This window comes from Nerophis ophidion, linkage group LG17 (assembly GCF_033978795.1).
Source record: "Nerophis ophidion isolate RoL-2023_Sa linkage group LG17, RoL_Noph_v1.0, whole genome shotgun sequence".
Lineage (NCBI taxonomy): Eukaryota > Metazoa > Chordata > Actinopteri > Syngnathiformes > Syngnathidae > Nerophis > Nerophis ophidion.
The window spans coordinates 19,499,118-19,509,375 of NC_084627.1; the positions used below are offsets into that span (position 1 = coordinate 19,499,118).

General features: G+C 40.6%; 1 protein-coding gene across 18 annotated transcripts in view; it reads right to left on the reverse strand.

The window, feature by feature from the left end:
* Positions 1 to 9,731, reverse strand: part of add1 (adducin 1 (alpha)) — a 71,627-nt gene extending 61,896 nt beyond the window's left edge. For all 18 annotated transcript variants that reach the window (XR_009802406.1, XR_009802408.1, XR_009802407.1 and 15 more), the window contains exon 1: positions 9,575 to 9,731. The gene's annotated coding sequence lies outside the window, so the exon portion shown is untranslated. The remainder of the gene's footprint in view (positions 1 to 9,574) is intronic.
* Positions 9,732 to 10,258: the final 527 nt, after the last annotated feature.

Below are 10,258 nucleotides of genomic sequence, written 5' to 3' on the forward strand. Positions count from 1 at the left end.
ACAAAAGGTTTACACTGTGCATTTGTACCTCTGCATGGTGCATTAAAATTTAAAAACAAAGCATGTGGAGTGACCACATTCAGGAAGGAAGGAAATAGTGAAATAGAGAGACATGACTAGAAATGAGGGACACATTTTCCGCTGCACTGCAGTCAAGGGTGTGGAGAGTGGGAGTAAAAACAAACGTCTCTGCTCAAGTGATGTGTGTAATGATGGTGGTGGTGGTGGTGGTGGCAACGCGGAACCAAAAATGCCTCAGTCCAGTGCGAGTGTGAGGCCTTTCATTTTGCAATGCAACTGACACTGATCAAAATCGAAATTGCCACAAAACACATTAAGATATACAACACTCTACTGCTATCAGGCAGCTAAAGTGGATAGTGCATCCTGACAATTTTTCACGTTTCATGAGTCAGGTAAACCGCGACAAAGGGCACCATATGAATCCCCTTCCTACTGTAGCTAGAATGCGACATAGCTTGTCGCTGTCAAATTTGCAGGAAGTAGCTAGAATGTCTCATCAACATTAGGGCTGGGCGATATGGTCTTTTTTAAATATCTCCATATTTTTAGGCCATATAGCGATACACGATATATATCGTAATATTTTGCCTTAGCCTTGAATGAACACTTGATGCATATAATCACAGCAAAATGATGATTCTACGTGTCTACATTAAAACATTCTTGTTCATACTGCATTAATATATACTCATTTTAAACTTTCATGCAGAGAGGGAAATCACAACTAAGTCAATTGACCAAAACTGTATTTATTAAAGAGTTGTTAATCAGTGGCACAAACATTCATGTCAGTTCAAAACAGAAAGTGCAAGATTGTCAGAGACATTATAAAACAAGCTATAAGTGCACTTTTGTGCATGATGTCACTAAGATGACATATCAAAACACTAAATTAAAGTGCACTTTTCGTACAGAATGCCACTACAAAAGTTTAAAACAAAGTACACTTTTGTGCATGATGTCACACAAGATATTATAATAACTGTCAAATTAAAATGAGCTGCATAATAGGAAATCAAATAGTGTTCGTCTTTCGCTATGTGGTAGGTTATTGCGGACATTATCTCCTTTTGTTGCTGACTATTTTTTTCATACGGTGTTGATCTGGAAAGATTTGCCTCGGCATTTTAATGATGTGGGCGTGTGGGACCGAATGGAGATGTTGACATGCGGAGTAATCACTCTTCATTCTCTAGCAGGTGACTTTTTTAATGATGCTACATATTAGCAGTAATGCTACTTTTGGTCGCAACGCTTTTGCCCCACACTTGGCAAATTACCGTTGTCTGTTCGACATATTCCCATTCGAAGCCAAACCACCGCCAGACGATGGACCCCCTGCTGTTTGTCTTGGGAATGAATTCTTCCTTCATTTGTTACCAGATTCGCACCTTCTTTCTCTCGTATTACCACTAGCATCACAGCTAACATTAACCATGCTGCTACCACTCTGCTCCGCGAAGGCGTATACATACGTGACGTATCACGTGACAGTATGTGACGTGTGGAAGAAAGTGCGCGTGTCTGTGAGAAAGAGACAAGAAAGAGTGGGAAACGCATGCAGTGTAATGCCAGCAATTAAAAGCAACTGTGTAAGAACGTATACTCGAATATCACGATATAGTCATTTTCTAAATCGCACAGAGACAAACAAGCGATATATTGAGTACATCGATATATTGCCCAGCCCTAATCAACATGCATTATCACAATATAAAGTTAGTAATAAAAACTATCGCCGGCCAAACTTACATCATTTATATCTTGTATCATCTGTGAAGTGAAGTGAATTATATTTATATAGCGCTTTTCTCTAGTGACTCAAAGCGCTTTACATAGTGAAACCCAATATCTAAGTTACATTTAAACCAGTGTGGGTGGCACTGGGAGCACGTGGGTAAAGTGTCTTGTCCAAGGACACAACGGCAGTAACTAGAATGGTGGAAGCGGAGATGGAACCTGCAACCCTCAAGTTGCTGGCACGGCCACTCTACCAACCGAGCTATACCGCCCCATCCATCTCACGAAACCCTAATCCATCCATCCATCCATCCATCCATCCATCCATTTTCTACCGCTTGACCCACCAAAATACCATACGGTTAGTAATACCGTCTACTTTTTTAATTACCAAAAACCCTTAAATTATTATTTCATTTCAGCAACACAAAGTCAGGGCCATGCGCACTTGCGTCGTTTTTGCTTCATAATCATGGCGGACTAAAGACACAGACTTTGCCGCGGAGATTTCCCCCCAAAGTAAACGGAGCCAAGCGCTTGGTTTAACATAACTTTCCCTCGCTTCCCGCTGTGCGTTTAAGAGTGCACTGCTGTGTTTAGATGGAGACAGGTCCACCAATTTTGTCAAGAGGAGTGGTAAAAAATTCAACCAGAAGCTTGCCAGAAGCTTGTGGATGGCTACCAAAAGCACCTTATTGCAGTGAAACTTGCCAAGAGACATGTAACAACTATTAACATTGCTGTATGTATACTTTTGACACAGCAGATTTGCTCACATTTTCAGTAGACCCATAATAAATACATAAAAGAACCAAACTTCATGAATGTTTTTTGTGACTAACAAGTATGTGCTCCAATCAGTCTATCACAAAAAAAATCAGATGTGTTCAAAGTATTGAAAACTCAAAGACAGCCATGACATTAAGTTTTGTTTTGATCGCGACTGTATGTGCATAAGTACCCATGTATGCATGTATGTATGTATATACGTATGTATGGTAGGCAATATTGCAAAAAACGTTTGGCCTCTCATTATCGCCTAGTACTTTCCGCAGTAGAGTACATGAAATACAGTACGTGTTTTGTTTGCAACAATAACACATCTCATTCTAATCATAGACGTGTAAATTTATGTTTCAAAGAACAGCTGCAAGTCGTCCGATTATCCATTTAAAATAGTAGAAAAACAACTACAAACTTGCCAAACTATAACTTGCCAAATAGTGATGCATTAATGACTTTGGTTATGATGGTATTAACTATTTAAAATGATTATTATCGTATTAGATTATTTTCTTAGGGTTAATACCTAAATAAAGCTCCTACTTAAGAACGGTGATGTAGACCAGTGTTTTTCAACCACTGTGCCACGGCACATTAATTTCCGTAAGATATTGTCTGGTGGGCCATGGGAGATTATGTAATTTCACCCAATAGGGTTAAAAATATTTTTGGCCAAACCAGTAATTTTAATTCGCAAATAATGTACCGTTATTGAGTGTCTGTACTGTCTAGAGCTCAGCAGAGTAACCATGTAATACTATTCCGTATCAGCAGGTGGCAGCTGGTAGCTTTTTGCTGTGTAGATGTCGGAACATGGTTTATGGTGATCACAGTATGCAGACGACAGCGGGAGGCAGCGTGCAAGTAAAAAAGGTATCTAAAGCTTAAACCAAAAATAAACAAAAGACATTGAACTAAATGCCGAACTAAACTAAAACTGAACTGGCTCCAAAGTAAACACAAACAGAAGGCTGGACAACAGCAAAGACTTACAGCATGTGGAGAGGACGGCGTCCACAAAGTACATCCATACATGACACGACAATCAACAACAAAATAGGAGTGCAAGACAACATCAAAAAACTCTAAATAAGTCACGGCGTGATATGACAGGTCGTGACAAGAGCTTTAGTGATGCGTGGTTGGTTATGGTTTCAATTCATATCTACGGTTAAAAGGGACATGGATGATTTGCGAGATCTCGCAAAAAGTTTTTTTCCTACGTGTATGTCAGGGAACCGGAAGTAAAACAGACACAGGGCTGGTGAACCGAAAATTAAACAGACACAGCGATGGAGGTGCGGGAGCATGCAGGAGCCTACCCATCATCTGTGCTCTGTTATGGGACCATAATACGATTTGATGTATTTATATGTTAGGCCAATATTAAAATAGAAATCAATAAACTTCTCCCACGGATAAAGGGTAGGCGCCTCCATCGCTTTGTCTTGTTTCACTTACTGTTCACTGACGTAGGGAAAAAAAACCTTTTGCGAGATGTCGCAGAAAGTATTGCGAGATCTCGAAGAAAGTATTGAGCGAGATGTCGCAAAGAGTAATGAGCGAGACGTCGCAAAGAGTAATGAGCGAGATGTCGCAAAAAGTATTGAGCGAGACGTCGCAAAAAGTATTGAACGAGACGTCGCAAAAAAGGATTGAGCGAGACGTCGCAAAAAGTATTGAGCGAGACGTCGCAAAAAGTATTGAGCGAGACGTCGCAAAAAGTATTGAGCGAGACGTCGCAAAAAGTATTGAGCGAGACGTCGCAAAAAAGGATTGAGCGAGACGTCGCAAAAAAGGATTGAGCGAGACGTCGCAAAAAGGATCGCCAGACGTCACATAAAGGATCGCCAGACGTAGCACAAAGAATCGCGAGATCTCGCAAAAAGTATCGCGAGATCTCGCAAAAAGTATCGCGAGATCTCGCAAAAAGTATCGCGAGATCTCGCAAAAAGTATCGCGAGATCTCGCAAAAAGTATCGCGAGATCTCGCAAAAAGTATCGCGAGATCACGCAAAAAGTATCGCGAGATCACGCAAAAAGTATCGCGAGATCACGCAAAAAGTATCGCGAGGTCACGCAAAAAGTATCGCGAGATCACGCAAAAAGTATGCGAGGACACGCAAAAACTATTGCGAGGTCTCGCAAATAGTATGCAACGACACGCAAAAGGTATCGCGAGGTCACGCAAAAAGTATCGCAAGGTCACGCAAAAAGTATCGCGAGATCACGCAAAAAGTATCGCAAGATCTCGCAAAAACTATCGCGACATCTCTTAAAAAGTAAGCGAGGACACGCAAAAAGTATCAGAAGATCTTGCAAAAAGTATTCGAGGACATGCAAAAAGTATCGCGAGGTCACGCAAAAAGTATCGCGATGTCTCGCAAAAAGTATCGCGAGGTCACGCAAAAAGTATCGCGAGATCACGCAAAAACTATTGCGAGGTCTCGCAAATAGTATGCAAGGACACGCAAAAGGTATCGCGAGGTCACGCAAAAAGTATCGTAAGGTCACGCAAAAAGTATCGTAAGGTCACGCAAAAAGTATGCGAGGACACGCAAAAACTATCGCGAGATCTCTTAAAAAGTAAGCGAGGACACGCAAAAAGTAAGCGAGGACACGCAAAAAGTATCACAAGATCTTGCAAAAAGTATTCGAGGACATGCAAAAAGTATCGCGATGTCTCGCAAAAAGTATCGCGAGGTCACGCAAAAAGTATCGCGAGATCACGCAAAAAGTATCGCGAGATCACGCAAAAAGTATGCGAGGACACGCAAAAAGTATTGCGAGGTCTCGCAAATAGTATGCAAGGACACGCAAAAGGTATCGCGAGGTCACGCAAAAAGTATCGCAAGGTCACGCAAAAAGTATCGCGAGATCACGCAAAAAGTATCGCGAGATCTCGCAAAAAGTATCGCGAGATCTCGCAAAAAGTATCGCGAGATCTCGCAAAAACTATCGTGAGATCTCTTAAAAAGTAAGCGAGGACACGCAAAAAGTATCACAAGATCTTGCAAAAAGTATTCGAGGACATGCAAAAAGTATCGCGAGGTCACGCAAAAAGTATCGCGAGGTCACGCAAAAAGTATCGCGAGGTCTAGCAAATAGTATGCAAGGACACGCAAAAGGTACGAGGTCACGCAAAAAGTATCGTAAGGTCACACAAAAAGTATCGCGACATCACGCAAAAAGTATCGCGAGATCTCGCAAAAACTATCGCGAGATCTCTTAAAAAGTAAGCGAGGACACGCAAAAAGTATCACAAGATCTTGCAAAAAGTATTCGAGGACATGCAAAAAGTATCGCGAGGTCACGCAAAAAGTATCGCGAGGTCACGCAAAAAGTATCGCGAGGTCACGCAAAAAGTATCGCGAGGTCACGCAAAAAGTATCGCGAGGTCTCGCAAAAACTATCGCAAGGTCTCGCAAAACCTATCGCGAGATCTCGCAAAAATTATGCGAGGACATGCAAAAAGTATTGCGAGGTCACGCAAAAAGTATCGTGATGTCTCGCAAAAAGTATCGCGAGGACACGCAAAAAGTATTGGGAGGTCACGCAAAAAGTATCGCGAGGTCTCTCAAAACATTTATTTTCCTCCATGTCCCTTTAGGGGCTCCCTACATATCCAAAAACTGCAAGAATGACTTTTTATTTACAATATCGGCTGCTGAGTTTCACTTTATTATGTTTTCTGCAGGTGGTGTGCCTTGAAATTTTTTCAATGAAAAAAAATGTGCCTTTCCTCAGCTAAAAGGTTTAAAAACACTGATGTAGACCAAACAGCAACCAAAATACACAAAGATTGGCGACTTGTCCAGGGTGTACTCCGCCTTCCACCCGAAAGCAGCTGAGATAGGCTCAAGCCCGGACGGGACAAGCGGTAGAAAATGGATGGATGGATAGATCAGACCTTTCCATAACTGTGAGTTAGGCCAAAAGTGCTTCATGAATAATAAACACTCCCCTATGACAGTGGTTCTCAAATGGGGGTACGCGTACCCCTGGGGGTACTTGAAGGTATGCCAAGGGGTACGTGAGATTTCTTTAAAATATTCTAAAAATAACAACGATTCAAAAATCCTTCATAAATATATTTATTGAATAATTCTTCGAAAAAATATGAATGTAAGTTCATAAACTGTGAAAAGAAATGCAACAATGCAATATTCAGTGTTGACAGTTAGATTTTTTGTGGACATGTTCCATAAATATTGATGTCAAAGATTTCTTTTTTTTGTGAAGAAATGTTTAGAATTAAAGGCCTACTGAAATGAGATTTTCTTATTTAAACGGGGATAGCAGGTCCATTCTATGTGTCATACTTGATAATTTCGCGATATTGCCATATTTTTGCTGAAAGGATTTAGTAGAGAACATCGACGATAAAGTTTGCAACTTTTGGTGCTGATAAAAAAGCCTTGTCTTTACCGGAAGTCGCAGACGATGACGTCACAAGGGTGAGGGCTCCTTACATCCTCACATTGTTTTTAATGTGAGCCTCCAGGAGCAAGAGCTATTCCGACCGAGAAAACGACAATTTCCCCATTAATTTGAGCAAGGAAGAAAGATTCAAGGATGATGATATTGATAGCAAAGGACTAGAAAAAATAAATAAATAAATAAATAAAGTTTTAAAAAAAAAGGCGATTGCATTGGGACGGATTCAGATGTTTTTATACACATTTACTAGGATAATTCTGGGAAATCCCTTATCTTTCTATTGTGTTGCTAGTGTTTTAGTGAGATTAAATAGTACCTGATAGTCGGAGGGGTGTGTCCAGGGGTGTCTTGAGGCCAGTGTCTGATGGAAGTCGACGGCAGATACAAGGACGGCGCAAACTCCAAAGATCTCCAGTAAGAGGCGACTTTTTAACACAATTTTCTCATCGAAACTTGCCGGTTGACAAGTGTTCGGGATCCATGTTCGCTTGAGTGCTCTGATCCATAGTAAAGCTTCACCTCCGGGAATTTTAAACAAGGAATCCCCGTGTGTTTGTGTGGCTAAAGGCTAAAGCTTCCCAACTCCATCTTTCTACTTTGACTTCTCCATTATTAATTGAACAAATTGCAAAACATTCAGCAACACAGATGTCCAGAATACTGTTTAATTGTGCGATGAAAAGAGATGACTTTTGGCCGCAAATAGTGCTGCGCTAATATTTCCTGACAGTCCGTGACGTCACGCGCACGCGTCATCATTCCGCGACGTTTTCAACAAGAAACTCCGCGGGAAATTTAAAATTGCAATTTAGTAAACTAAAACGGCCGTATTGGCATGTGTTGCAATGTTAATATTTCATCATTGATATATAAACTATCAGACTGCGTGGTCAGTAGTAGTGGGTTTTAGTAGGCCTATTGCAACACATGCCAATACGGCCTTTTTAGTTTACTAAATTACAATTTTTAATTTCCCGGGAGTTTCGTCTTAGAAACGTTGTGTAATGATGACGTGTACGCAAGACGTCACGGTTTTTTAGGAAGTATAAGCGCTGCACACACACACAGCTAAAAGTAGTCTGCTTTAATTGCATAATTACACAGTATTTTGGACATCTGTGTTGCTGAATCGTTTGCAATTTGTTCAATTAATATTGGAGAAGTCACAGTAGAAAGATGTAGTTGGGAAGCTTTAGCCTTTAGCCACACAAACACATGGTGATTCCTTGTTTAAAATTCCTGGAGGTGAAACTTTACTATGGATTAGAGCGCGGTAAGGCCAACATGGATCCCGACCAAATGTCAACCAGCATGTTTCGGTGAGAAAATTGTGGTTAAAAAGTCAGTTCTTACCGGAGAAAAGCTGAGCTTGTGCCGTCCATAGCTGCCGTCGACTCCCCTTAGACACTGCACGTCAAGACACCTGTGGAGACACCCTTCCGACTATCAGGTACTATTTAACTCACTAAAACACGAGCAACACAATAGAAAGATAAGGGATTTCCCAGAATTAACCTAGTATATGTGTCTAAAAACATTGGATTCCTTCCCAATGCAATCGCTTTTTTTTTTTTTTTTCCTAATCCGTCGGTATAAATATCCTCAAACACGAATCTTTCATCCTCGCTCAAATTAATGGGGAAATTGTCGTTTTCTCGGTCCAAATAGCTGTTTTTGTTGGAGGCTCCATTAAAATCAATGTGAATATATGAGGAGCCACCAACATGTGACGTCGTCATCTTCTGCGACTTCCGGTAGAGGCAGGGCTTTTCTCCAGTTGCGAACTTTATCGTGGATGTTCTCTACTAAATCCTTTCAGCAAAAATATGGCAATATCGCAAAATGATCAAGTATGACACATAGAATGGACCTGCTATCCCAGTTTGAATAAGAAAATGTCATTTCAGTAGGTCTTTAAGTTTATGAATCCAGATGGATCTCTATTACAATCCCCAAAGAGGGCACTTTTAAGTCGATGATTACTTCAATGTGTAGAAATATTTATTTATAATTGAATCACTTGTTTATTTTTCAACAAGTTTTTTGTTATTTTTGTATCTTTTTTTTCCAAATAGTTCAAGAAAGACCACTACAAATGTGCAATATTTTGCACTGTTCTACAATTTAATAAAACAGAAACTGATGACATAGTGCTGTATTTTACTTTTTTTATCTCTTTTTTTTTTTTTTAACCAAAAATGCTTTGCTCTGATTAGGAGGTACTTGAATTAAAAAAAATGTTCACAGGGGGTACATGACTGAAAAAGGTTGAGAACCACTACCCTATGAGATGCAAAACAAGGTTGTGTAGGCCTGGGTCAGCTATTGACAAGGTGTGTTCTCCTGCTCGTCATTTCAAGTCACCAGAGTTGGTAGTTGGAGTAAAGAAGAGTGCATGGCTGCAGAGAAACAATCTAACGGGTGCACACCCACCTCCCTCCCTGCAGACTCCATTGATCACAGGCGACACATGAGCAAAACAAGGTTAGCTCGCCACAGCACAACATACAGCGCACAGAAAAACAAGCCACAGCCATATTGCGCGGGGAAAACAGCGAAAAACATCCCCAGTCACTTCGACGCTTACCCTCTCTTCGACGAGGTGATGAAATGTAACCGTTGTCAATAACGGCAAGCAGGCGACTTCCGCTATTTTTATCCACCGGATCGAGCGATTGCAGGGCGAGTTTAGCCCCTGCGCTAAATTATCGTCCTCGGTAGGCTCCTCCCATTGCCACCGTCATCCCAAATTGGGTGCGGCTAACGGACTCTCACGGGTTTGTCATTGGTGGATATAAACACGTGACACTTTTTGTCAAATATGATTGGATGAAGGGTGTTTAAGCCCGCCCTTTGTGTGCAAATACACTTAGTGTTGACGTTAATGCTCCAAAAGAGAAACCGAATCGTGGCTGGATTATTTATCTTTAATTAATGCAGTTTGTCTCTTAATAAATGCCTTTTGTATAATTATAGACACATTTTTAAAGTATATAAAATATCTATCTATCCAGCTATCTATCTATATATCTGTATATATATATATAAATAAATAAATATATATATATATATATATATATATATATATACATATATATATATATATATACATATATATATATATATATATATATGTATATATATGTAGGGACGGCGTGGCGCAGTGGAAGAGTGGCCGTGCGCAACCCGAGGGTCCCTGGTTCAAATCCCACCTAGTACCAACCTCGTCACGTCCGTTGTGTCCTGAGCAAGACACTTCACCCTTGCTCCT